Source organism: Diachasmimorpha longicaudata, chromosome 3 (genome assembly GCF_034640455.1).
Source record: "Diachasmimorpha longicaudata isolate KC_UGA_2023 chromosome 3, iyDiaLong2, whole genome shotgun sequence".
In the NCBI taxonomy this organism is placed as follows: Eukaryota; Metazoa; Arthropoda; class Insecta; order Hymenoptera; family Braconidae; genus Diachasmimorpha; species Diachasmimorpha longicaudata.
Window position 1 is genome coordinate 7386089 of NC_087227.1, and position 26179 is coordinate 7412267.

General features: G+C 41.4%; 1 protein-coding gene and 1 long non-coding RNA gene across 5 annotated transcripts in view; one reads left to right on the forward strand and one right to left on the reverse strand.

Moving 5' to 3' along the window:
- The window catches only part of Mib1 (mind bomb 1), a 146436-nt gene that overhangs the window by 11178 nt on the left and 109079 nt on the right, over positions 1-26179 (reverse strand). The window lies entirely within an intron of this gene.
- Positions 3267-7344, forward strand: LOC135161047 (uncharacterized). 3 transcript variants are annotated; one of them, XR_010298683.1, is made up of 3 exons: positions 3267-3439; positions 5871-5974; positions 6240-7344. It is a non-coding gene; the product is annotated as an uncharacterized LOC135161047 (long non-coding RNA). The 3 variants fall into 3 exon arrangements; XR_010298685.1 differs by having other exon boundaries at positions 5871-5970; XR_010298684.1 differs by lacking the exon at positions 3267-3439 and adding an exon at positions 5601-5766 and having other exon boundaries at positions 5871-5970.

Below are 26179 nucleotides of genomic sequence, written 5' to 3' on the forward strand. Positions count from 1 at the left end.
TCTGGTTTATACCGTCTTCTTTTTACTCGAGTCCTCGATGCGCGTCTCTCATTTACGTGAAAAGACCAGCGCGGCGAATGAAAAAGGGAGGGGTAGGGGGTGGATATTAATTCTGAATTCTTTTGCGAGAGTTGTGGTGAGAGAGGAGGCGTTAGCATTCGGATGTCTTCCGGAAAATTTCGGGATGGGAATGGAGGTTCAAATGAGACATGTGGGGCGTAGAGGGGTAGAGAGATTTTTTTTTATTTTATAGGAATTTTTATGACAGACACAGTCAGAAATTTTCAATAAAAATGACCGAACTTTTGTTCACTAATCGATTGAGAAAGGAACTAACAAAATTTAAGGTGCGGGTTCTGATTAGTGTGAGAGAGAAAGACACCCTCCGAGTCTCCTGAATATTTGCCGGAAATTGGAGTTATTTTCCTCCACCTAAAATCATCCCCTGATTGATTTAAAATATCCCATCTCGAGTTGGTTGACGCTCGACACAGAGATGTTTGCACAGGACTACGTGATTTGCATCGGTGGTACGTCGTGTAGTCCTCCGGTTCTTCGTTGCCTTCGTTCGTTTGACACAAAGTTATTTCTACCCAAATGAACTACGAGTGTAACTTGATATAACCCCAGCACCGAGTGATGAAACACAGAGGCTGTATAGTTAATGAGAGGAAATTTTCCCTCGAGTTTCTACAGTCAAAATATTAGGACTCATTTGTACAGCCTTTGTTAATTAAGGAGTTTGCGCGAATTTGATAAAAAAAACTTTCATAATTAATTTCTCCCATCAATTGTTCAAACACCTCAGCAGGCATTAAAGATCAAAAAAAGAAATTGATAAATTTATCAATTTCCTTCTGGAAAATTTTTTAAAACGATTTTAAAAATTTAATTGTCATTCGTTGTCATTAACTTTCAGCTCCATTATCCCAGTAACTCCGTCTCTACATTCATTCATTTTTCATCCCTCCATGCAGACAAATAATATTAGCCCCTCCCCTCTTGCTCGTTCTCACAAAACAAAAAAAAATTCTACTAGATTTGTCATGGGACAGGAAGGAATGATAAAAGGAGTGACTTGAACGAGAAAAACAAGTCGACGCGGAAAAAGGAAAAACTCGGTGAGTCTCAATCTCAGGTCTCTCCTCTGAAGTTTTCCAAAAGTATGTCCTTTAGGTATACCCCCTCTCCTTCGTTGTCCCCCCGTTCTCCTCCCTGCTCTGTTGCCAGGGCGGCTTTCATCTCCCTCCTTGCACTAATAGTATTTTCCTTTTTTTCTTTCTCCTCTTTATATAATAACATCAACCTTTTTTGCGAAAGGATTTTCTAGAAATTTACTTCCTACGTATTATTCTTTATCTTGTCATAGAATAAGAAAATTTCGGAGGAAAAAATGTCGTGATCTCTTTCGTCTGGCTCAGACTTTCATTCGAACACAATCAAAAAAATTAATTAAAATGTGATACATTAAAGAATTATACCTAAATTATTTTACGTATAAAATAATTTTTAAGCATCTTTCTTCAATACTCTATACTTTAAGCTTTTGTATGCATCCAAAAAAATCAGTTTCATCCCCCATGGAAAGAAATTTCGGGTAAAAATTCGACCACTAGAGAACGAAACGTGGGACGAAATGCCAATCAACCACTTTTTAGGTCGAGTTTTGTTGCAAAAATTAGACTTGAGAAGCTAATATTTGCGACAAACCTAATCTTCGACCCTCATGTCACCCCCTCGAGGTCGAATGTTTACCCAAAATATCCTTCCATCTATTCGCAGTCTTCCAAAAACTAATGAATGCGACAAAATTTTCTATTTCAACTGAAGAAATCTTTTTTTTCTTTTTTCCCCAGATTCTTAATGCATCGCACGCCGACCAAAAAAGAAGGGCCGAGATTGGCTGAGAATTTTCTATCACAGTTGGGGGTTGTCGTCAGTGTTTCTTTAAATTTTAGATGAAAAGAATGTTGGTGTTGTGTTGGTGGTTGCGGTCCCTGGGTACCTCTTTCGGTACAACTTGTACTCCCTCCGTTCCTCTCTTGCTCTGTACACTCGGCATCACGTCGTTGAGGTTACTCAGAGTCTTTGCCACTGGGTATATACGTAGGGGGGCTATTTTCAACGGGACTGAACTCCGTAACCCGATACGACGAGGGATAGAAAGAAGCTTCAAGTTTTAGCGCCGGTATAACGTGCACAGCATCCGTACGACAGTATTTTTAAGATAATTTTTTTCGTGATATTTATCTTCCCTTTTTTTCCGTTGAGCTTCCTGGATTTTATCGTTGCGCAACGCTATGCGCTGTATAGGCGCGGTAGTGGAGTGGCCAAGTAACGAAATTCCCTCGCGGAGGAACCGAAGCGCTGCGGTCACGTCGGCGACGGGGGCGCGAAGTCTTGAGGCGTCAGAATACGTTGAAGTTGTCGGCGAATGGGGAATCGAAATTCAGTTGTGAGAAACCCACCGCATTCCTAATTATCCAGATCCTGGGTGACCGAATGACGAATAGAAAATGTTGATTTGAATCATCAAATGCAACAAATTGCAGCGACGTGAGGCCCGGGGCACCATCAGACTCCCGGAGCTAGTGTAGGTAGTCTTCCTGCACGTTGAGTCCAGGATTCTTCGGTTCTCTTGATAGCCCTGAACGTCTCTAGCGAAGACACAGACTCCTATTATCGGGCGAGCTGTAAGCCATGTCGTCAGGTCACTGAGCCAGTTGTTCATGGAGTCTCTACGTGCCGCAAACGTCTTCATGTCTCCCATTGTCCCCTTCGATATGTGAGCAATATTTCGTCACTTGTACCACCACTTGCTCGACTCTTGTATTTTCAATTATTTAATTGGTCGGTGAAACACGGCATATAGAATTATCAAGTAGTATATCCAAGCGTCACGTGAGACGTTGAGTATAGCAACAAGTTAATTTTAAATGCAACAAAATTGTTGATATGTCGGTTATTCGTTGGTGGAATTTTTCTCTCGGTAATAGAGTTTCAACATCTTGCGATGCAGAAGAGAACCCGATCATCATGCAACGCCAGTGTGTTGAGTGCATTATTGTGTACCAATGACAAAATTCGAAAAAATCAATCATTTGAAAATCACAACAAATGATAATTTAGAGGGATTTAGGTAGAATAGTTCTGAAAAGGTTTCTGCAAATCCCCCACTGCTGTCCCTCGTAACATAAAACAACGCCAACATACCAACAGCCTAAAAATAAACGCTGCAGCCTGTCAGTTGACGAATGAAACGCTCGGAGAACCACGTCGTAACACACGGGGATGCATCGCGCGCGGATCGACGTCGGCTACACGAGTTTATTTTAGCATTTTCGAATTCGTCGAAGGGGTAATGAAACAGCGTTAAGATCCACAGTGACTATCGTCCTACCAACACACTGGGGATAACACTCGATACATCAGTTTTGGGGTGAGTACCACCGACGTTGATCGGTTAATTTTCTATTTCAAGTTTCTTTATCATAAAATACGTTAGATATCTGAGATAGTCCGAAAAGGGGGAGGGAATTTGAGACGGAAATGTCGGCTTTTCGATGGATTTCGAGACGATCTATTCTCCCTATCGATAAATATTTTAGAATCAAATTTATTATGGGACTTTCAATATTCATCGCTAAAATGTTGCTACAAAAATCTTCAACTTTCGCAGATTTTGAGATATTCAGGAAAAATGAAAATTCAAAATTAACCAAGCAGCCTCCATTTTTCGCCTTGTGGTCTTCTCTCGATCCAAATTCCTATCAAATCCCTCTTTATAAGTTACAAGTTTCTGCGAAGAGCGATCCAACTGTAACCTCGCAATGTTCCATCGATTTTACTGAATTTTAAAGGAGAAAACAACAGCTCCTGGGAGTCCTCTCATCAGATAATCCATTCGTCTTACCAACTATTAAATTTTTTCTTCCTCGTACGCATTCATCCCTCCCGCATCGCTCCCAAGACATGCACACATCTCCAATACCCCCCTCAGTCCTCTCAACACCAGGAATAGTCGCCATGTGGTGTGCTCTGCTCGCCGTGGGACGCCTATTTTCGGGTAAAGACTAATTTGGCGCGTGAGGGCAAGATGGCGAGGCCCGGAGTCAAGTGTAAGCTTACAGACATTTTCTAATGCTGGACCCCTTCCCCCATTCCCTCGAAAAAATAAGTGGGGGAAAATCTGGCGTGACAAAAAGGCCAATGAGACGTCTTGGTGCCATTTTTAGATAAATTCCTCCTCTTCTTCTTGTTCAGCTGCCCCCTAGGAGCCACCGAAACATCATTGACGGCATTCAGTTGGAGCTGGGAGGCCACTCGAAGGATAACTCGAGAGTTCCATCCAATTTGGATCATCCGTGCTCCAAGTGCGCAAGAGGAAGCATCAGAAAATTTTGTTACTCCCTAACGAAGCAACCGAGGATCATTCAAATAATTCACATTTGGAAATAATGAGAGCTTTCTGTGAATACTTTATTCTTTCAAATCCAGTGAAATTACGTTATTACGTGGAACAAATTGGGCCCAGCGACTGTTCCGTGCTTCCTTACTTCCCATAGTGACTATGACGTATGGAATGTAAAGAAGTATGGAGCTGCGCGGTGGCTTATCTTCGATATCAACAATTGAGATAAATCGACGAATGCAGATCACAGAGCCGATAGGACGGTGGGATCGGTCATTTCGAGTGGTGCCAGTCGATACAGCGGACATTACCGGTTCTGTCCCGTTAGACCATGGGAAGATCGATCTGGATTGCGATGGCTTCGGAATCAATGGAGTTCAAGTTTTTTTTTTACTTTGGGTGAAATTTTCCGATTGAGATAATCGGAATGTGGAATCGGTCATTTTTAGTGGTGGCATTGGACCCAGTGGGATACTCTAGACAACCCTGAGGAAAAAAATTGCCATTTTGCCCCACTGAATGGTGAAATACTCCGGAAATGATTTTTATCATCAAAGATATTTCGATGGATGAGGAATTAGTGGGGAATTTTTTTTTTTTCTCTGGTTCTGACTGGTAGCAATCGGACATTGCCCTTGAGTGAAGGTGAAGAGGATCCACTCGTAAGAAAATCCATATGGCGGCGGTTCGTCGCACATGTGGAGTCCGTGTGTCTTCATTCCCCTTCGGGGGGTGGGCGAAGGGAGGGGGGCTCCGAGACCGCCGTTTGTCGACTGGCGAAATAGGAAATTTTGGCGTGAGCATCGAAAATAGTCAGCCCAACCCGCCATATTTCCAGAAATAAAGTTCTCCGGTTACGGGAGTTATTTCCGTCACCGGGAGTTGGCGACTCGACAATTCCGCTTGGTGGCGCTGGCGGATTTTCCTAGCATTGTACCTCGTTTAGGTATGTGTGTATGTGAATGGGGTGAGGGGGTGAGGAAGGGTGGAAGGGAGATAGCGGGACTCGGGGATAAAACTGCACGAGACAAGCGATTTACGAGGAGGGACTCACCCTCCCGAGTTACACGGTGCGTCTGGGTGAATAATGGACCGAGGATGAGGATAGGAATGGCCGTTGTTGTGGCGGTATAACAGTAGGGGAAAACTATCGCGACTTTACCTGGGGGTGGGGGGGGGAGGGACGTTCGCGGATTTTCATTGTTGCCGTTTGCGATTTTAGATTCACGGCAAGGGTATTGATTCGAGCGGAGGGGAATTTTCGTGCATGATGATGATTTATGTTGATGAAAATTTTAAACGGAAAAAAATTTTAGGTAAAATTGGACCTGCAGGGGGTGAAACGAGGGACAAAGGTTAGTTTTATGAAAAAAATTTGTCTCTAAAGGTCTAATTTTTATCTAAAATTTACTTTCGTGTGGAGATTTTTAACGAGTGATAATTCAGTTGAAATTTCCAGGAATTTTGTGGTTGTAAATGCAGAATGCAATGGAGAAGTTGATGAAAATTGGCTATTGCAGGTCAATTATTTTTTAAACACTGACGGATATGGCGAAAATGCAGGTAAACATTATTTCATTAATTAATTAAATTACTCATTGGCCTGCATGGCATGTTACTGAAAAAGAGAAGCCAATAAGTGGAGCGTAAATTGTTCGGTGTTCAGGGCCTCCCAATTTTAGATTTGAATTATCAGAAGTTGGAATTTTTTTTAACATTGCACTAACGACTTTACCCACATTTCCACGCCCCAGAATTTCCAGTCACCTCGAAACAAGCCCTCCCCCACCAGTCTGAAAATGTCACCAAACGAATTATCCATTTCCAGAGTTAGCCACACGTACGACAATGGCCAAGCTGACAGGAGGGTGCCATGGAACCCATGGTGAAGGTACCACGGGATGACGAGAGAGAGAGAGAGGGAGAGAGAGAGCGGGTGCCAGAGGATGTTCTACCTGCAGTGTATTAAATTTGTCCCTCGCAAAATGGGTTTACTCACCTCTGTCTACCCCATCCCAATTCCTCAACCCTCTCACCCGTTAATGTGCTTAATTAAGGCAAATAAATTATGCTGATATTGTTCGCACGTAAAGTAATAACGTTAGCACCGAATTATTGGCTAATGCTGGTCATTTGCATTAAGGGCGAGTGGCAAATGGGGGAGGGATTTTTTTTTTTCAATGTCAATGTTTATCAGAATTATCAGCTGATGTCGAGTTTTGTGGACTTTTTTGGGGGGGAATAATCGATCGGGTTAAGGGGGGGTAGGGGGGGGGAGAGCTCCATTAACTTTTAATTGAATGTCAAGACTACGATCTTCGATGAATTATGAAGGGTTGTAACATTTAATTTAGGGGTAATTGATTTCCAGGAAAATTGGAGATATTTTGCGGAATGCGTTTCGATTCTCATGGAATTACTGAATGATTGTGAGATTTAATATGCGATTATTGAATTACCGATTAATCAGCTTGAAATTTCGTCTAATCCGATTTTGTTACTGATAAAGTGGATCCATTAATTTTTTTTATTTTCAATTAATTAAGAGCGATCATCACGCTAAATTAACTATCAACTGTTATGGAAATGTTTGACGTTTTACCAGTCCAAGAATTATTCTTTCATCTCTTGAATCGAAATTCATCAATCATTCGACATCAAGCAATTAATTAAAATTCGATTGTGGTAATTCACATAAATTTTTCATTCCGCTTCCAGACGTGATTTTCAGCAGATTATGGATGACATTAACGTCAAAAGTCCATGGACTAATGAATTCAACTATTCCAACTTGATTACTGAAGAATTATTTCATTTGTTTTCAATTGAACCTAGAATTTCGCGAAAATATTCAAAATATGGCAATTGCATTGAAGAATTCATGTCATTCAGTCTACAGTATTTGCAAACCAATATAAATTAATGAAAATCGAAATCTCCATGTAATTTCATTCAATTTCATTCAATCAATCAATAAAAAAAATCATAAATAACAAGTATCCATGAAATCCATATAATTATACAATTCAACATACGGGAAATTAACATGAAACATAGTGATTCGCGTGTACAATTCCCTTTTCCGACCCCTTGAATGCAAAATAGCTGACACAAATTTGGGGGTGGGTGGTCGTTGGTGGTGGGGTGGGGGGGGGGGGGGAAAGGGGGAATGATTTAACCCGTTTAACTCGATCACAACACCGGATGGACAGTGGGTAGCACGAGCAGTATAGGAATAGGTAGTAGCATTGGCTGGATAACCTGAACTGGATGCATTGGAGTACTCTCCACAGTATCTGTCCCCTCCCCCCTTCCCCTCTTTTGCCGGTTGGTACATGCATATGACGTATGTACAGTTGGTACGTGAAAATCGAAGAGAAGCATCCCAGAGGGTTGTGCATAGGCCAGAAGGCTCCAATGACACGCCACTGGGACTATTGGCTATTCTGTACAATCGTCACGTTCACCACGACAATTTATGACGATTGGAATGGCCCCCTCCCCCTACTCCACCCATCTAGTCGCAGTGTGCCTCCACCTAGTGCTATACAACGTCGGTACCGCCGGTCGACTGCCAAAGAACTCGACTTGAGGTGGATTTTAAGCGGTCGTTTTGCTATCAAAGTGCTTCAATTTGGAGGAAAAAAACGGGTGACATTATTTTTAGGGGTGGAAGGGTTGTTTTGGAATGGCAGGTAGCCCATTGGCAATGTCATTTGGGGGTGAAAGGGGTTAGGTGCTTTGGGTGGGACTGATGAACCGCGGGGGAAGCACGACGGGGGGAGGAAGGGCCCAGGGCTAGCCCAGTGCTGGGAGCTTTGGGCCAACAGTCGGATGGCTGCGGGTCAATGCTGACCCGTTTTTTAGGTAGGAGAGCCCCACCCGGATGACGGTGAATGGTACCTTCGATGAAGGGTAGAAGTATGCAGAAGACAGGGGGATGGGGGGTGTTTCGCTCGAGGAGATGAAAAATTGACTGCAGCGAACATTGTTGGAGGTTTCAGAAATGAGTAGTAATGTCGATATAATCGATCCCATCGGGAAAAAGACCCAACGGAATTGTTGATGACATGACATTTAACAGATTTTTTTTTTCATCCAAAAGGGAGCAATCAAGGGTTGATTTTCAATAAAAAAGAATGAAGAATTATAATTTTCCACCGATTACACGCCGGTCCAGCGTTTCAATGAATCATTCGTATTATTACCTCCTGCCATCAGGCAGAACCGAAAATTGGGGTTCATTAACTTTCATCCCTGCCAGCGAATGCAGATGTTAAACCCACAGTCATATGCATTCAACGAGCATTCCCTTCTGGCGATTTTTTTTTTGGTCGAGTTATATATAATGCAAACAGGGTGGAATTGCAGTGTGAAATGTGTACCCAGCCATTTCCATTTTGCCGAAAAAAGCTTGGGTCATGACGCTAACGCTGAAGCACAGCATTTCTAGTTATGTCGGTCCCTCCAGTGAGGAAATATGTACTATTGGAACAAAAGTCGGCGCTCAATGGGCAATATCCCGTGTGTCAATGGGAGACTTTGAAAATGTATTTGTTGAAAAAATTAATGCACACATGAATGGGCATATTTTCGTACAAAAATGGGTCATTTTGCCCCGCTCTCTACTCCGAAAAAAATTTTAGGTAAAAATTAGACCTCCAGGGGGTGAAACAAGAGACAAAAGTTCGTTTTATCAAGAAAATTAGCCTCCAAAGTCTAATTTTGTCATTTCGTGCGACGTTGCACCCTCAAGAGGTCTAATATTTATCCAAAATTTATTTTCGTACATCCCACAAATCATGTAGAGAATTCGTCTCTCATAAATACCTCAAAAATCTTGGAAACCAATTTAATTCAAATTTTTCTCGGTACCTCCCGTGATAAACCGCGCGAAAAACCTGATTCATCGCTTGAAGAACTTTCAAACTCCATAGATCACCCACCCACGATATATCATCACAAAAACCTGATTTTTTTTTGTCCAACATCCCTCGACTTCCGAGTTAGCGAAAAAAAAAAGAGAGAGTCGACAGGTAGAAGTTCAAAAAGCATCAGTGGAGGAGAAAAAAGTTTGCAGAGGTTAAATATTCCGCCTCTTGATGAGTTTTGTCATTTGGACCTGGGGGAGATTCCTCGTGGGAGGGCTGGCACACCAACCGGGGGCCATCTAATTCCCAGCAGTCTACGGAGTACTGGGTCTACGTGCCATTTACGAATACCTCCACAACTCAAAGGGTGGGACGGGGGTTAGGGATGGGTGGGAGAGGTAGAAAGCACCAGTCGTAAATGTGGCCTCCTCTCTGCACGTCCAACACCACCGAGATTGTACTAATTAAGTCCCACCTGCTCTTGTTTCTCCACTCCTCCCGGCCCCACGTCTCTTTCTCTTTCTACCACCAGAGTTACCATTAATTGCAAACCACCTTCCAACTGCCCTTGTCAATGCAACAACCAGAGGCACATTACCGGAACACGAATTAAACGAGACAATCTATGTTCAAGATGCTGATGTCATGATAAAATCGTCAGTAGTGACAACTCCCTGGCAAAAAAGTAAACGGGCAATAGACTAAAGAAATCCAAAATTGAGTTAATTAAATTGATTGAGTGTCGATGATAAACAAGAAATAAATGGATATCTCTCGTTCGCTCATCACACAATTCGTATTCCTCACGAGGACAATTCAATCAACTCTTCCTCGCCGTAGATTTTTCTGATTACCTCTTGAAGTTGGACGGCTCGATGGCGCGTGACCAACCTGCCGAATCGTCCGAGGATGCCAATTCCTTTGTCTTCGTTTTATTTTCAAAGTTGAAACGAGGGCGAATGACTCTAAAGTCAACTTCCTTCCTCACCTCTACCACTGAATAAGTCATAACGTCAACTTTTCAACGCCATCATCAGAGAAATCGAAGAAAAATCAGGATTTCGTACGGAGCAGAAATGTGAATCCTGTCCGCGAGAAACTCTTTTTTTAAAATATCCTTCAAAAATCTTGTCATTGATACAAAGTGTTTATAATCATCCCCTGCTCTGTCATTCGGAAGTGTTGTCGATTCGCAAAGCTCTCCATCGGAAAGCCATTTGCATCCCAGTCATTCAATGATAAGGACAATCACAAGTGTTTAACTCATTCCCTTTCCCTCACTGCAGGATAAATAAAAAAAATTACTGAAAGAAAAAAAAATAACGGAGGAGTTTCAATCGGCCCTGAAACGATGCTCCGTGAGCTGCTTACGACCTATACACGGGGTGCTAAATCGTCGGCTTGACGAGTAGAGGCCGCCTCGAGAAAGCAAAAGGGAGACAGAAGTGAAAGAGGAAGAGAGTTAGCAATTTCAAAAAGGAGAACGAGGTGGGATGAAGTATAAGAGGAGAGAGAGAGAGAGAAAGGATTATCAAAGAAGATGAGATAGAAGACGGGGTGAGAAGTAACGACCAAAAGCTTACTCCCTTCTCGCCCTCCAACCCCCCGCATTACCAACCCGAACAGCTCCTCTGTGTGCAACCCTAGTCCGCCTACTGGCAAACTCGAAGAGCTGACGTTTCGCTTACGTGCGGAAACTGGCAAGCGCGGATATATTCTCGTCTAGATGGATTTATCAAGTGAGCATCGAGGACCCATTGAGAAACGACGAAAATTGGTTAAACGGACCCCGGGTATATACCTCAGACGCGCCAAAGGCACGTGCTACGTAAGGTGTGCATCACCCCGAGTTTATCTTCAAGTCCAGTATCTTCTCTATCCGGACTGTAGTCCAATTCCCATTTTTATTTGTTTCTTTTCACTTTGGCTTTCTTTTTCTACGTTCGTGACTCCATCTGCGGGCTTTCCGGGCTTCCTGACTTTGATAAACCGTGCGGTTCGGTGATACGATTCCGAATGTTTTATTTATTGTCGTTCATCGTTATATTCAGAAATTAGATTTTAGAATGGGAGGCGAAAACTCAACTCAACAAAAGTCTACAGCCTAAATGTTAGAATACCGAAATTTTAGGTAAAAATTAGACCTCCAGGGGGCGATACGAGGGAGGGGGGTTGGTTTTGTCAAAAAAATTTGCCTCCCAAGTATCATTTTTCCAACAAAACTTGACCTGAAGGTGGTTGATCGTCATTTCGTCCCCGGTGGCCCTCTAGAGGTCTAAGTTCTTTCCGTGGGGGTTAGTACTTAGAAGGGCACATTAGGACTCTGCATTACCGGCCGACTGTACGGTAGGGGTGGTCCATGGTGTCCCTCAACTCTTGGGTAAGTGCGGTAAAGTTGGAGAAATAGACGGTCTCCGAGAACTGCAAGGGAAGGGGATGCAAGAGGGTAAGACAAGGGCCAGCAAGAAGGCGAAAGACGTGGAGAGAAGGAAATAACAAATAAATTTTAAAATAAAAATAAAGTACACGGAAAAAATAATTTAAGTGAAAGAGATGGCATTTGAAATTTTTGCATATTAATTTCCACGCGGAATGGTGGAGTTAAAATTTAAAAAATGTATGAGTTGATTAAAATCACCGATAGGTTTTCAAAGTATTTTCAGCCATTCCGTTAAAAAAAAAATTGATCGACCGGTACGATTATATTTCCAAAGTCCCCCGATTGTTATTCCACTGGAGCTGTGCACACAGTGTTCCTAGGCGGGTGCGTATGTGGCTATCGAGTTAGTGGTTGATCGAATAAATTTTGAAAACGAATGAAAACTCGATATTGCCCTCGCTGGGTTGGAATACATACCCACGCAAATTTTCTACTCTCCCATCAGACCGACGCACACGTGCAATTCGAAAATTTATTGTACGCAAGTTACGTACTATTATTCCCCTTTTTTGTTTTGTTTCTCGCTCTCTACTTTTTTTTTTTAATTATACGCGAGCGCATGAGATTATTTATGTTCGGTGAAAGGTCGGAATGATTCCATTAAATACACCGGACATAACTGAATGGAATGATATTACGTTTGGCTTAACAATGGCTGTGATAATGAATTTTAAATTTAAAGTTAAAAATTTGCTGTTTCTCCATTACTAAATACGGAAATGAGAGTCAATTTGGATGATAGGGTCAAATAAGACCGACAAATTAAATTCAGATTGTCATGGAGTACCTTCAGGTCGTAGAGATGTAAAAAAAAAATCTCTTCGTCATTAAATTCTCTACCCTCCTCCCTCCCCACGGCCACCCCCTGTCGCGGAAAAATACATAACACCAAATATTCGCTGAGAACTGCACAAGCCATCTGAGAAGGGGTAGATACCGATGGGGGATGGATGACAACTAACGGATAGACGACGAGAAAATGGAAGTAGTGAGGGCGGAGGCCCTCCCGCCTTCTCTAAAATGGGAACGTAAAGAGGACTGCCAGAATATCCATAGGTGGGAGGGGTTTTTCTGGCTTCAAGCCATCTAATACCCCTTGGCACTCTTTCGAGTGAACCCACGCTTATTCCCATTCATTTTGACGATTTGACACCACTTGACTTGATTCACTTTCTCCCCTCTACCACACCCAACTCCACCCCTTTGTTCATCCCATTGTGGATCATTGTGCTGCATTTATTAAATTTTTATACATTTTTTTTTGTTTGGGGCCGATGACGGGGGATATTTTTGGCTCAAATTCAGGCTTTAAAAAATTGATGGTTTGGTCGAGGAAATAATCCGCGAGATAGTAAACAATAAATTAATAAATTAAGGGACTCACTGGATTGTGGGAGAATAAATAATAAATGATAGTCTTAAAATCCCAGGGACAGGGACTGTTTATCCTCACACTCACATTCATCGAAATTCATCCCTCAAGAAAATCAGAACTTTAGAAAAACGAAATAATTATCAATGGAGTTCATTCAAGGTCACCTACAAAATGCTCATCCTCTGGAGTAATATGATTATCATAACTGAAACCTGGGTCGATCTCCATCGGGAGTAATTAAACCGAGGAAATATAATTTTCAAAAAATAAATACTTCTCTCGAGTGAACGGAGTTAATGGATATTTGGCAAAAATATTTTTTTTTCTTCGTACACTGCACTGGATGCTGGGTCGGCAACTTATCTAGACAGGTACTACATGACCAACCTCCCGAATTTCGAGTAGATTAACAACCCCTCATAGACCTGGACAATTAAATTATTACCAAGATTAGGTTTTCCATTGGGCTGTGGCACTAAAATGAGAGACAAGACAAAGCTCAGGGGGGTTGTAGGGGTATGACTATACCTGCTTTTTGGCTCGCCTTCCATAGAAAAGATGGGCAATATGTGTGTCACGTGCAGCAACTGGGAGGCGCGCCATGCTGCCTAGAACTAACATTCAGCCCAACCCTACCCCCTCAAGGAGAACTCGTAGGAAACTGGGATTCAGGCCACGCTGGGGAGGGTCACGTGTACAACTGAAGGAAGAAGTGAAAAGGTGGTTTGAGGTGGGAAGAAGGGATGGGGTATGGGGTGGGTGGGTGAGAGGCTGGCGTAAGATTGCGTGAGTGGAATATCCAAGTCTGCCCTCCCTACCTGATAAACACTGTCGATGCTCTGGCTATATTGCTGTTGGCAAAAATACTTGGGGTGAACGGAAGGGGGTGGAAATTCAGCGATGTCTAGAGAAAAATTCAGTTCAAGTTATTTTTTGATTTATTTCCTCTATGAAGACTTGGATATCGTACACGAAGAGAAAAAATCTTTAAAAATTATTTCGCTGTTTCGTAATCTGCCAGTCAACAGTAATCAGTTAAAATTAAGGAACAATTACTTATTTTGTTGAAATATTCGAAGATAATTCTTTAATTGCAATACTCAGTGTCGTTTGTCAAGAGTGACGTTTTTTCCCTGAACGTCCGATACTTTTCCTGGAACGTTCTGGACATTTTCCTGAATTTTCCCTGAAAAAGTGCGGAACTGTTCCGTCATTTTTACCGAGTGTTATTTTGACCGGTAGATTATGGAACAGGCACGTAATTTTCCTTTTTTCCTAGGGGGCAGAACAGACGATAGGTTAGGACTGGTGCAATGTTGCGCCGGGCTGGACCAAGGTTGCACTACTTTCTCGTATAAAAAATTTATAATTCCCCGTTGAATTTATATGGAATATTTATACATTGATGTATGGTTGTAGCTCGATACTTCCACTTGACCCTCCAGTCGATTATTCCACGAATCGTTTTCCCGTATTGAGGAAGAATTTTGATATTCTCATGGGGCCATTACAGATCGTACAAGGGAAGAAATATTCACGGTTTTGGAAAATCGTAGGACGATTAGATGCCATCCTTGAGGACACTTGAGAATATGAATTTGAGGATTGGCATTAGTTTCCTTTATCGTAATTCGAGGCAATATACACACTTAGGGGGCCTCATACATACATGTATGAGACTATTTTCGGAGAGATCCGATAGGATGAATTTATATCGCTTACAATCACCATAAATTTTTTTTTTATCGAATTGACATATTGATGAGGCTCTCACTAACTTCAAGATTAGTATTGTCTCCCGAGTGGTGTCGAAATGTCAGTGAGCGCCGTACGGTTTGCCCCAGGTTCTCAATACGATGTGAAGTATCAATTATATAAAATGAAGTTTATCACTTATTAAACTTCACTGAAGTGGATATATTTTGACGTCGTTATATGGAGGCCGGAGTTTACATTTTTATAAAGAGCTTTTATATGTTCTCGACATATATTTAGCTTTATATGAGCATCAATGACCAATCAAATTAATCAAATAGTCTAATAAAAATTTATGTATTAGAAAAGAGCAATAAAAGGGGATGAATTTGGATTGGAAATAGGGGTGAAATCCATCAGTGATCCGAGGGAGAGATTTCTTTCTTCAAGGTTATATATACTCGACGAGGAAGACCCTCAGATCTTGGGTTTGTATATCCCCCAATAGCGATTGGAAGACGGGATTGTCGAATTGTTCCCTTTCTCCCTTCTTCCGGGAAAAGATAAATTTATTCCTCACCTATTCCCAAAGGGAATTCCAAATGCGTCCTCTTTTCTCCGAGTGCACGAGTGTTTATGGAAAATCCGGTTTATGATATTGCCACATGAGTGGAAGAGCTCAAGGAATTTGTCAATATTTGATTGTTTTTTTATGGTTTTGCAATGGAGAAAAGTATATTCACCGATTTTTTTTTTATCGCCTGGGGTAGATTTTCTCACGGTCTTGATAAAATTCAAAGGATTTTACGTACTACCGGAGCTATTAGATTTGTTGTTCGATCGGTAATTGATCCTTCGGATGACTTTAATAGTGAAAAAAATCGGGATTTAATCATAATTGTCAACAGTTTAAATTCCATTATCTGGCGAGGGACGTCGGATGGGAATTGCTCATGGTCAAACTATCCTGCTAGACTCAATATTATGCAAAGTCAATGTTTTCGGAAGCCACTGGGGGCTTTTCTGCGCGCCAATGCATTTTAAACAGGTCGCGAGAATCTCCAAAGCAAACGACGAATCCAGTCAAGAGACACATACGCCCACCCTTGGGGCTTTTCACTCGTTTTTTTACCCCCAAGTCAATCTTGATTATACAATCTAATTAGATGAAAGGGGGGAGGTCGCATGGGGTTAATTATCACTTTCCCACTTCATATTAACGAATGTCGGGTAATGAACGGTTGCAAACAACGATATGATTTCTGTCGTGTCGTAGTGAGGCAATTTTTTCATACACTTAACGATATAAATGCTTTCATATGCTGGAAAAAAAATATAAAATTTTATGCAGAGTGGAATACTAATTTTCAGGACAACAGCACTGAATGGGATTTGGAAATTAAATTGCCAAAAAAATTAGTTGGGGTTTTTATAGCCTCTGCTGGCAAAATAATTTTAGTTTTAATAAAAGCTCACGATGAGAATTCCGTTCTGCTGGGGGAGGGTGGAAATGTATCAGTTTTATTTGGTGGGGGAGATGTCATCCGTGTTATCCAAGACGAAGCTCGAGAGCTGTCATTTCTGCACAACCGATCAGGACTAAATTTCTACCAATCCGTCATGATAGTTCATACGACGTCGCTGTGCACTGCCTCGAATTCCACCCACTTCTTACCGTTATTCCCTCTTCTATGAGGATATCCACATATCCCCCCCGCCCCCGGGCCCTTCTCATGTGTAAATATTGTTGGCGAACGTTGGGGATTTCAAGCTTAATGGATTAAGGCTTTTCGACTGGAGCGTTATGTGCGTCAATTTCTTCATGGCTCTCGAAAGCGTTATACCCTCGTTGTGTGTTTCAGCACGAGTCCCATCTTACTCATTCTAATCCTGAGAAAAATTTCATACGTTATCTAAAACGGGAGAATGGAGAAAAAAATAATGGAATTTGGCGACTTTTGTGGGTAAAATGGGATGAAAATGCTTGAAGAAAATATTTTAAGTTAAGTTCCGCAATCTGCCAGTCAATATTCGGCAAAAATTACCGAAAAATTGAAAATATGGAACGTTTAGTGAAAAAATGCGTAACTGTTCCATCATTTTTACTGAATAATGTTTTGACAGATTGAGGAACAGGCGGGTAATTTTTCAAGAATTTTGCCTTCCGTATAATGACAGACTTTAGAGATAGTTTTAGTGCTTTTAAAAAAAATTACAAAATTTTTTTATCTCCCTTGGAGGACAATCACGTGTGCAGGACACAACAAATGAAAGTTGGAATAATAGAGGATTAAACGAGAAATTTGAAGTACAATTACAACTGTTTCATATTGCAATAATCCCAGTATGATTCCAAGCACGACAGCCGTTTCATTCTTCACTTTTAACCTCAAATTCCCACGGGTTTCAAGCGTTAAAACCCGGTTGATATGACGGTGATATTTATTAATTGATAATTTCAGTTTACAAACTATGGTATTGAATGAAATGTTAAAGTACTCTGGTTGTAATTTTTGAGAATTGAATTTCCTCCCAGTTGTGTACCCTTTCAGATTTTTCCAGGACACATTTCGGTCAGATTTTTCGGTATTGCCAGGAATTTTTATCTGTGAGTCAAACACATTTCAGTATTCTCGCATGTTGCACCTCGATTCTAGGGCCCGGTAATTTTTCACAAACTTGTCCCTCCATGTACCGAGTCGATTGCCACCCCAATAAGTCTGTAAAAAATATCCACCCGATCTTTTGCGCGAAAACCACCCCCCGGCTGTTTCCCAAGATTGGATGAAAAGTATCCTCGGGTTATCTCACATTCACCCCTGAATACATAATGCCAATGTAAATGAGTAGGTGAGGTAAGCTCAAACAGGAAGCAACATCCCTTCCCCATATCCATACTCATCCACTCGTCTACCCCGAAAAAATAATCTCATTTCACCTGGAGCCACAGCAACACTGGCTCCATTCGGGACAAAATATGATTACGACAATAGCCCCCGCAAATTTTGAAAACTGGTATCTCCCATACATTAACAACTCCTCCTCCTCCCTCCCTCCCTCCCCCACTCCACTCCACCATCATCCCCATCTCCTCATAAACTTATATTTGACTCCCACTTTATTATTTTTTATTAAAACGAGCACACGAGAATTCTTTATCCCCGTGTCGGGAAAACAAGTGAAAATTCAAAAAAGCGAGCGCTATTACAAATTTTGGCTATAGCATAACCCACCCGTTGGAATGAACCTCCAGCATTTGCCCATTGGCTCCACAATATCAAATCATATTTCCATCAGCGAAGGGATCTCTCTCAGCACTTTGTGTACACATTCAGGTTAAATTGGATGAAAATTGGTGTGATATACCTTCGTTTCTATCGTGATCAAACACTAAATCATCGTTCATCCCCCATCAACAAATTATAATGTACTCTGCACTACTTTTGCATTTTTTTTTAACGAAAGAACGAATTGGTAAAAAAAAAAAAAAATTACGGGTCACGAGGTCGTAAATGAGGGGTTGTTCCGGAATTGTCCCCAATGGTCCCCCGTCCCCGTCGAAACCAACCATTAACGATTGAGTTGATGATTCAATGATGCGAATAAACCTAGTCACGTGTGTTACACCCGTAATTCATCAATTACGATGAGAATGCATCACAGCGGTAACGAATATTCAACATTTCACCATGACCAATGAACATTTTCGCATGAACTAGATGTATAAATACTTGACAATGTATCTATCTGTATTATGGTCAAACAGTGGTTAACATTCGGAGAATGGCAGGTTTAATTATTTTTCATGTTGACGTTGTCACGGGTTTATTAGGCATTCGTGCGACTATTCCATGATGTTGGGCTTTGTCGGGGAACTACAGCGGGAGAGGGGGGTGGGGGAGAGAAGGAGGAAGAGGGGAGATGACGTGAAAGAGGGAGGGAATATTTGATTTGCCGGATTGTCAGTGCTATTATCTCATACGCTTGACTTAGGATTGATATTCCAACGTGATTTCTCGGTGAAAATTGTTCGTGCAACTGAGAAACGAACATCGATTTGTGTCCTCCGGGCAAATACAGGGAGATGGCACTGACGATGAGAGTCAAAACGGGTCACCGATTCATCAAGTCATTGATGGAAGGATGGGAATCTCTGCGGCAGCAGGAATACATTCGTGGAAATTTGCATTGCGGAAATACTAGATACTGGATATTTCATATTTCCAGATTTTTCATTTTTTTTTCATCGCCGATAGATCGATGAGACGATGTTCTAGAGAGGGCTAAAAATGAAGAATGAACTATTTTGCGCTGGCAAAGGCTGACGTTCTTTTGTGTGAAGAACTGGCTTGACTTGGTCTTGTGGAAAAAAAAGTATTCGAAGATGTGAGCAGAATCAATAATTATTTTTCAACTTGTACCTACAATAAATGTCAATTAAGAAGATGTAAAAAGGAAGGGAACAACGTCGCCTACGGTGGAATGTTTTTTATTTTATCCGGTTGAAGGTGCATTATCATGCGAAGAAGAAAAAATTGGAATCAGTCAAACGGTTAAGGAGATATCGGAAAAACGATTTATGAGGAATCGTTATACTTCAGTGACCGCTCAATCGACTGAACTGAAATTTGATTCAATTTTTTCAATCAGCACATTCAGAAAAAATATAATTTTTCGAATAATTTTTGGCAGGTACAGAGCGTCTTGAGTTTTGCGGAAAATTCTCCTGCCTTTTGGCCGAATCGGTAAGCGCTCAATCTTCCAAACTTTCAACGTCAAGAATTATTTTCAAAGTTGAATTAAGTGTTAATTAACCGAAAGGGTTGATTTAATGAATCAATGAATTTTCAATATCCATTCCCGATTAAACTCGCGTTAAACTCCATTATTCCCGATTTCCGTGGCAATTCCACCAGAAAACTCGATGAACCCCACTCGTTCCGCCGTAACCACTCAAAACTAACTTGAAAAAAAAGGCGGGGAAAAAAAAACAAGGGCTCAACAATTTTCATTGATTCTAGAAAACTGCAGTAAAAAAAAAATAAGCAAATATTATTCCCGACCCTCCAGGCCCATATTCCCAAGTACAATGGGCACAAGAGGTGAACTTAAAAACCTCTCAGAAATGTAGATCACCGATGGAAACCGGAACTAGAGAAGGCAGGAACTTTACAAAGTTAGAAATACCATTTGGCCGTACGGTACAATCGTTGAATTTTCGAGCGACCGTATTTTTCATCACGTCATATTTATTCCATCTCTGAGATGTATTACAAACAACACTCACATTTGTACGCAACCAACAATATATTCAAGCCAATGTGTACGCCCGAACAAATACGTAAGGTATGAGGGGCGTAATATGTTGCCTGTGGCGTATGTGTGCCAAGTGAATATAAAAATATATCGCATACTTTGCATCGTTGCTACCCTTCCCCTCCCCCCCTTCGTGTTTGCCATTTCGTGTGATCGTTTAACACAAAATTTTCGAATGATTAAAACTAGCTATTTGAAATATTCTAGAGTTGGGATATGAGAATAGTTGCGATCAAGTTTTTATCCGTAGAACAGACCAGAATTTCGGGGTTCCCATCCGCCCACTGGCACAACCCGAGGGAGAAAAACAATTGTGTTATCGGAACTTGTTTTCCTCTTTCATACTTGAAAGTTTGAATAATGGAATCGTTGAAGAACAAATGGGATGTTTGATTAAAAACGTTGGAAAGGATTTTCATGAAAAAAGTGAGAGGTAATTGTTTTTTTAAGATGGGGCAGAAGTTTCCTATTAAATTGTCGTTAATTTTGAATGGAATCTTCCGAGTGACATAAAAATTCTCGAGATAATTAAAAATTTGATGGTTTGAATCATTTCTCAAGTCGTTCTAATTTTCTTGCTGGGGTAAAAGGGCAAAAGTCGACAGCCAGGGGTGTTGATGTTTTTTTAATGAATAAAGTCACTCGATTTTTTTTGTTTTTTTTTTTATTGTCCGGAATAAATCAACAACAAAACGAGATAACAGGACAAAAAATACTTGAATGCTCTAAGATTGTTGGGATACATCAGAAAGCAGAATCCACTGGAGAAGCAATTTGGAGAGTTGATGAGTGGCAATAGTATTGCCACGATAGTTTTGCTGGTGTATTGGGGTAACGCATGTTGGTAAAGACAACATAACCATTGGGGTAAATTTTATCAAGTGGATTTTTCGCAGACGTACTTTATGCCAATAACATAAAGTTGATGATTACCCAGTTGAATTGGATCCACGAGTTAAGGAAATTGTTTTTATATGGGGAGGGGGGTTTACAATGTAGCAAGTGCTTGACGTTGGCAATAACTGAGATAGCAATAATGGAGGGAGGGGGATATGAGAGTGGTGGAGTTGTGAAAGAATATCGCGATCCGGAAAGGGGTTAAATGATGGTTAGAGTATGTTGTTGGTAATGTCCTGAAAACAATCGTCAAGAAGTGAATTTTTCTGAAACTCTGGAGATATGAACGAGTGACTTGGGGCAATATTGATGATAAAGGTCCCCTCAGGACTGGGATAGTACACGAAGACAAAAATTATTAAAAAATTACGCGCCTTCTCCATACTCTGCCAGTCAAAAAAGTATTCACTCAAAATTATGCAATATAATTATGCCAATTCTTCCCAATTCTGCAACTTCACTGAGTAAGTGCGTAACTGTTTCGTCATTTTTATCGCACATTATAACTGGCAGATTACGGAACAGGCACGTAATTTTTCAAGAATTTTTCCCTCCACGTAAATATGTTGGTGAAACCTTTCCGTCATCCCATCACTCGACCTATTACAAATGAAGGAAGCACGAGGCTGGATTCCCTCGTAATCGAAACTCTCGGATATACATCTTCTCCATGTAGCTCCATTCTCACGGATAGGTATTTAAGGGGCTATAGAGCCGCGAGAAATCATGCACTCCGTCCACGAATCCTTACTCTTTCTCCATCAAGAGTTTACGGTTGGTGCTGTAATCGAACTGGTGGACTCCTTTCATTGCTTCGCGTAAAACGTTTCGATTTGCAATTTCCCGTCGCTTAACTGTTGTGCCCTGTCTTTCCGAGGAGTTTGAATGGAGGATGGTATACCGCTCGCCTCTATATACTCCTGAATTTTTCTTCTGCTTCGCTGTTTCAATTTTCTGAGGGGAAATCGGAACAAAATGAGACTGGGATTTTTTTTCAATTGACTTCAACGATTGTCTGATCGTTCTGATGGCTCCGCTCGTCCTTCATCGACGCCAAGACTCGAGATCATTGATAAGGCTGAGCAGTACAAACTCAACAAGAGACAGACTTGAAGGATAATCGAGACGACCTTTGAGGTGAAGGAAGGATTTGGTAAAAGAAAATTAAGATTCGAAAGGCGAATCAAAATCAAATAAGAGCCCTAAATATTGCCTTCCCTTCCCCTTCCATTCGTCTAAACTATTTCGCAAACTGCATTGTTCTGCGTTGAAGCGCGTCAACCCGTTCAATCAAACCGGAAGTGGGCTCGAGCGACATTAAATGGTTTGATACGTTTTATGGCCCACACCATACCCGAGACTGATGATGGTTATACATCGGTCCCTCCACTCACGTTAAACATAGCACGTTGGACAAATAATATTACGTCGTTATGACAGCATCAGTACGATCTCACGGTCCACGCACAGAGCTGCCGTTATCGTAATATGATTGTTTTTATATCATATAACCCCTGTATACGGCATCTAAATCCAAATTGACGTTGAGGTTAACGTCACTTAAGCCCCACGCTGAGAGCAGATTTCATTTTATAATTCATGAAGATATTAGTATCGTAATCACAAATACTGCTCATTCAGTTCTCGCGTTGACTTCGATTTCGGTGAATATTTATGACGCATGACTATTGATTTTCATGAACATTAAAGGCCAGTGCAGTCCGTCAATTTCAGACGTTAGTTTCATACACGAAAAGAAAATTTTTGATAAACAATAGCGGACTAGAGGGCGAGACGAGGGACGAAATGACAATCAACCACTTTTGGGTCAAGTTTTGTTGGAAGAATTAGACTTGGGAGGGTAATTTTTATGATAAAACTGACCTTCCTCCCTCGTTCCACCCCCTGACGGTCTCATTCCTACCCCAAATTTCTTTCCATGTACCTACGAACGTCTGCAGACGATTTTGGTACAAAATCCAACCAGAATAATTTTTCATGAACATCAGAAAGAAATCGAAGTTGTCACAAGAGTCAAAAGTGTCCCATGACAATTTGAGCCTCGAAAAAATTCATTCTGTGGCCCATAAATAAACTATTCCTGATCAGCTTTGGAAAAGTCCTCGCAAGCGAATTTTTTTATGAAGCGTCGAGGACAACAAAAGAACAACAAGATGTCTCGGTTTTCGGATATTTTTTTTCTACTTCCGATACATCTAGTGATTTGTACACTTATCATAGCTGTCAACAATCACCCAAGGCAGTTCCTTGTATATCTATACACCGCAGAACATCATTAGAAGTTATCGCTGAAATATGCCTTGTTAACTTGACATCCGCAAAAGGTGCTGTGTCAGACACATCGTTTCAGTAACTAACCCCCCAATGTGTCCGACCATTCCCGCAGTCCACCTTTTTAGTGACATTCAACAACGGAACTCAAATTACAAGCCATCCACAATTTTCATGTACAAAAAAAAAAAAGGGCCAAGCGCTCGGTGGAAAATTCACTCCCGCCATTATTAATATAACGATCAAAAATAATGGGTGAGGTGGATTTATTCAAGGGTCTCCATTAGGAGAAAATTGGAATATGAACGGGTGGGGGGGATTGCCGAGGGTAGCGGAAGGCTTTACTATCGTGTGACGACCTCTCGCGGCGGAATAATGGCAGGGGCAGGGGGTGAAAAGGCGATTGCAATATGGGAGCGATGTGGAGAACTGCAATGTTGACAATTGCAACGACCTGCATAAAATATCGGCAATTGCAGGCTATTTGTCATCAGCCAGAACTTAAGGAGTGCGAACTACTCCAGCAATTCCAGAATTCATCACGTACTTCACTAACACTTTGACAATTCCAACATCTACAATTGACTCGACTCCACATTGGCCCAATAATGGCAATTCCAATATTGTCATAATCCACTAGCAATTCTAATGCTGTCACGACAATATCAATGCACAGTCTGCAATTCCAGTATTTATCCTGTCAACATCAGTGCAGTATCAATTCCAATATTGGCTCAATAACACTTTTTCTATGCAATCACTGGCATTGGAACTTTTTTTTTTTGTTGACTCCAATACTTCGTTATGAGAATTAGCCCCCTCCCCCCTCCTCCGCCCCATGCAGTTTGTCGACAGAAGATACCCGGGGAATAATATTAGGCCCGGAGGAGTGATATATCCATACTCGCGTCATCCCCACAAAATACATTATGCATGAGGCTTCGATGCAACCGACAGCGGATGCCTGGTACATGTCATTCGATAGCTCTTTTGTATCACTAATACAATATACATTGCCAAGTGTAAGACGAGTATGAGTAAATGTACGGGTATAACACTGGCAAATCAATGACACATGAGCCATTTAATCGGCGTAATAACTCGGTTATGTGATGTGGAAGGTTACTCTGATGAATGTCTTTTGTCCTTGGTTGATGACTGGTGTTACTCGTATTTCTCGGGATGATATCGGGCGAGTGGGAGAGGAAGTGGGAGAACATCGAGACGAGTAGAAACGCTCAATCAATGATTGGACGCGGTATGCACGGGATTACGGGTGACATTGGTCAGGCGTGACCAGTGGTTACCTCAATTCTCGCTCAGCCATGACTAATTAGAAGGGTTCGTGTCTCTACTTCATTATACACACGATCAATGACCTTTAAATTCATCAGTTGAACGGGGAATTTCTTTATTGGAAAATCATTTGGGAAATTGAATGGATTAATGGGCCTTTCAGCCGTATCAATGGGCTCCTTTTTTTCTCTTCAGGATTCAGAAATTCACTCACACTGATGAGGCTGTTTACTCGATAGAACATGCACTAGTGTACCAACCCCCGATTTGCGAGGCCATGGCAATCATTTTTCACTGCCGAATATTTTCTCGAAGGGAAATGGCAATTTTGAGTATTGAAAATAGCAAAAATAATTCGATCGTAGCGTAGACTCAGATAAATTAAATTTATTATATTCCTCCTGGTGGCATCTCCAACCCAGCATTCGTCATTTGTTCACATAAGCCAACCCCAGACAATGTCTCCCCTCCAACCACTTTCTCCATATGTTTATGCTGTGGTGTCAATGGTCCCCGCACAGACCGTCTTTATTCCAAGCCCCCAAATGTATCCTATTACGCTTCGAAAAATTCCCTCACCCACAATTGTCTTTTGTTTATTAACCTGCCTTCCAACAAAGCCGATAAAGACGGAAAAATTTTGTATATGTGAATATTCCTGTTTTTGGCAGAGTAAATTTTTTTCTCACTGCATTTGCTATATTTTGTAGCCGTCAATTCATTTACAGATGATGTACGATGGCAATCGATCCATAAAATGTGTATACTGAATATTAAGGGAAGCGTATGCAGTACGTTCTCATACTGATATTTCAATATTTGCACATCTCTTTCACTGCTCAGTTTTCTCCACCCCCCGCACCCTTCAGTCTCTCACCCCTCTATTCATTCTGCACTGTGTGACTTGTCGATGCTCATACAAACACGAGTCACCCGTACCCTCTGCATTTAGCATTTGACGTATGTACCTGCCACTCTTATCTGGCCATCCATTATCAGTGTATGTGTACATAATATAGCCTGAGGAAAGCTCAAAAGGCCAATTGCCATTCAACCCGCTACTTCCGCGTATAGTTGACGGCTTTTAAATGTATCTCTGAAGACCTCGGAGAAGGGGAAAACTAGTGGGGATGGTCGAGCTGGTGGAGGGAGAAGAGGGAGCGAATGAAAAGAAATGAGAAAAAATGGGAAAAAGTAGGCGAGAGGGGGAGGCCGAAAGTTACCGAGGTCGACACTGTAAATCAACCGAAATGCTTGGGAATTGAGTTGTGGTCCTCCTGGGGGGACAGCCTCCAGAGCGCCCAGCGGAAGATGTCTCTTTCGCTCTCTCGATTGGGCTCGCTCCAGCCCCCGGATTCAGGTAAAACATAGGGGATAAAGAAAACATCGGTTTCTTGGGAACACTAATGTGACCCTCATTAGGGAAGGACAAATCCGATGAAGTGGAGAGATACATCTTTCAAATGCCAAATTATCGAGTTGACGAGCAACTTTGGTAGACTATTCGCGACAAGATTCATCCATTTTTTTAACTAACATTATTTGTTTTCCCTATACTTTTGCAGCTTTTGAGTGCCTCACAACAA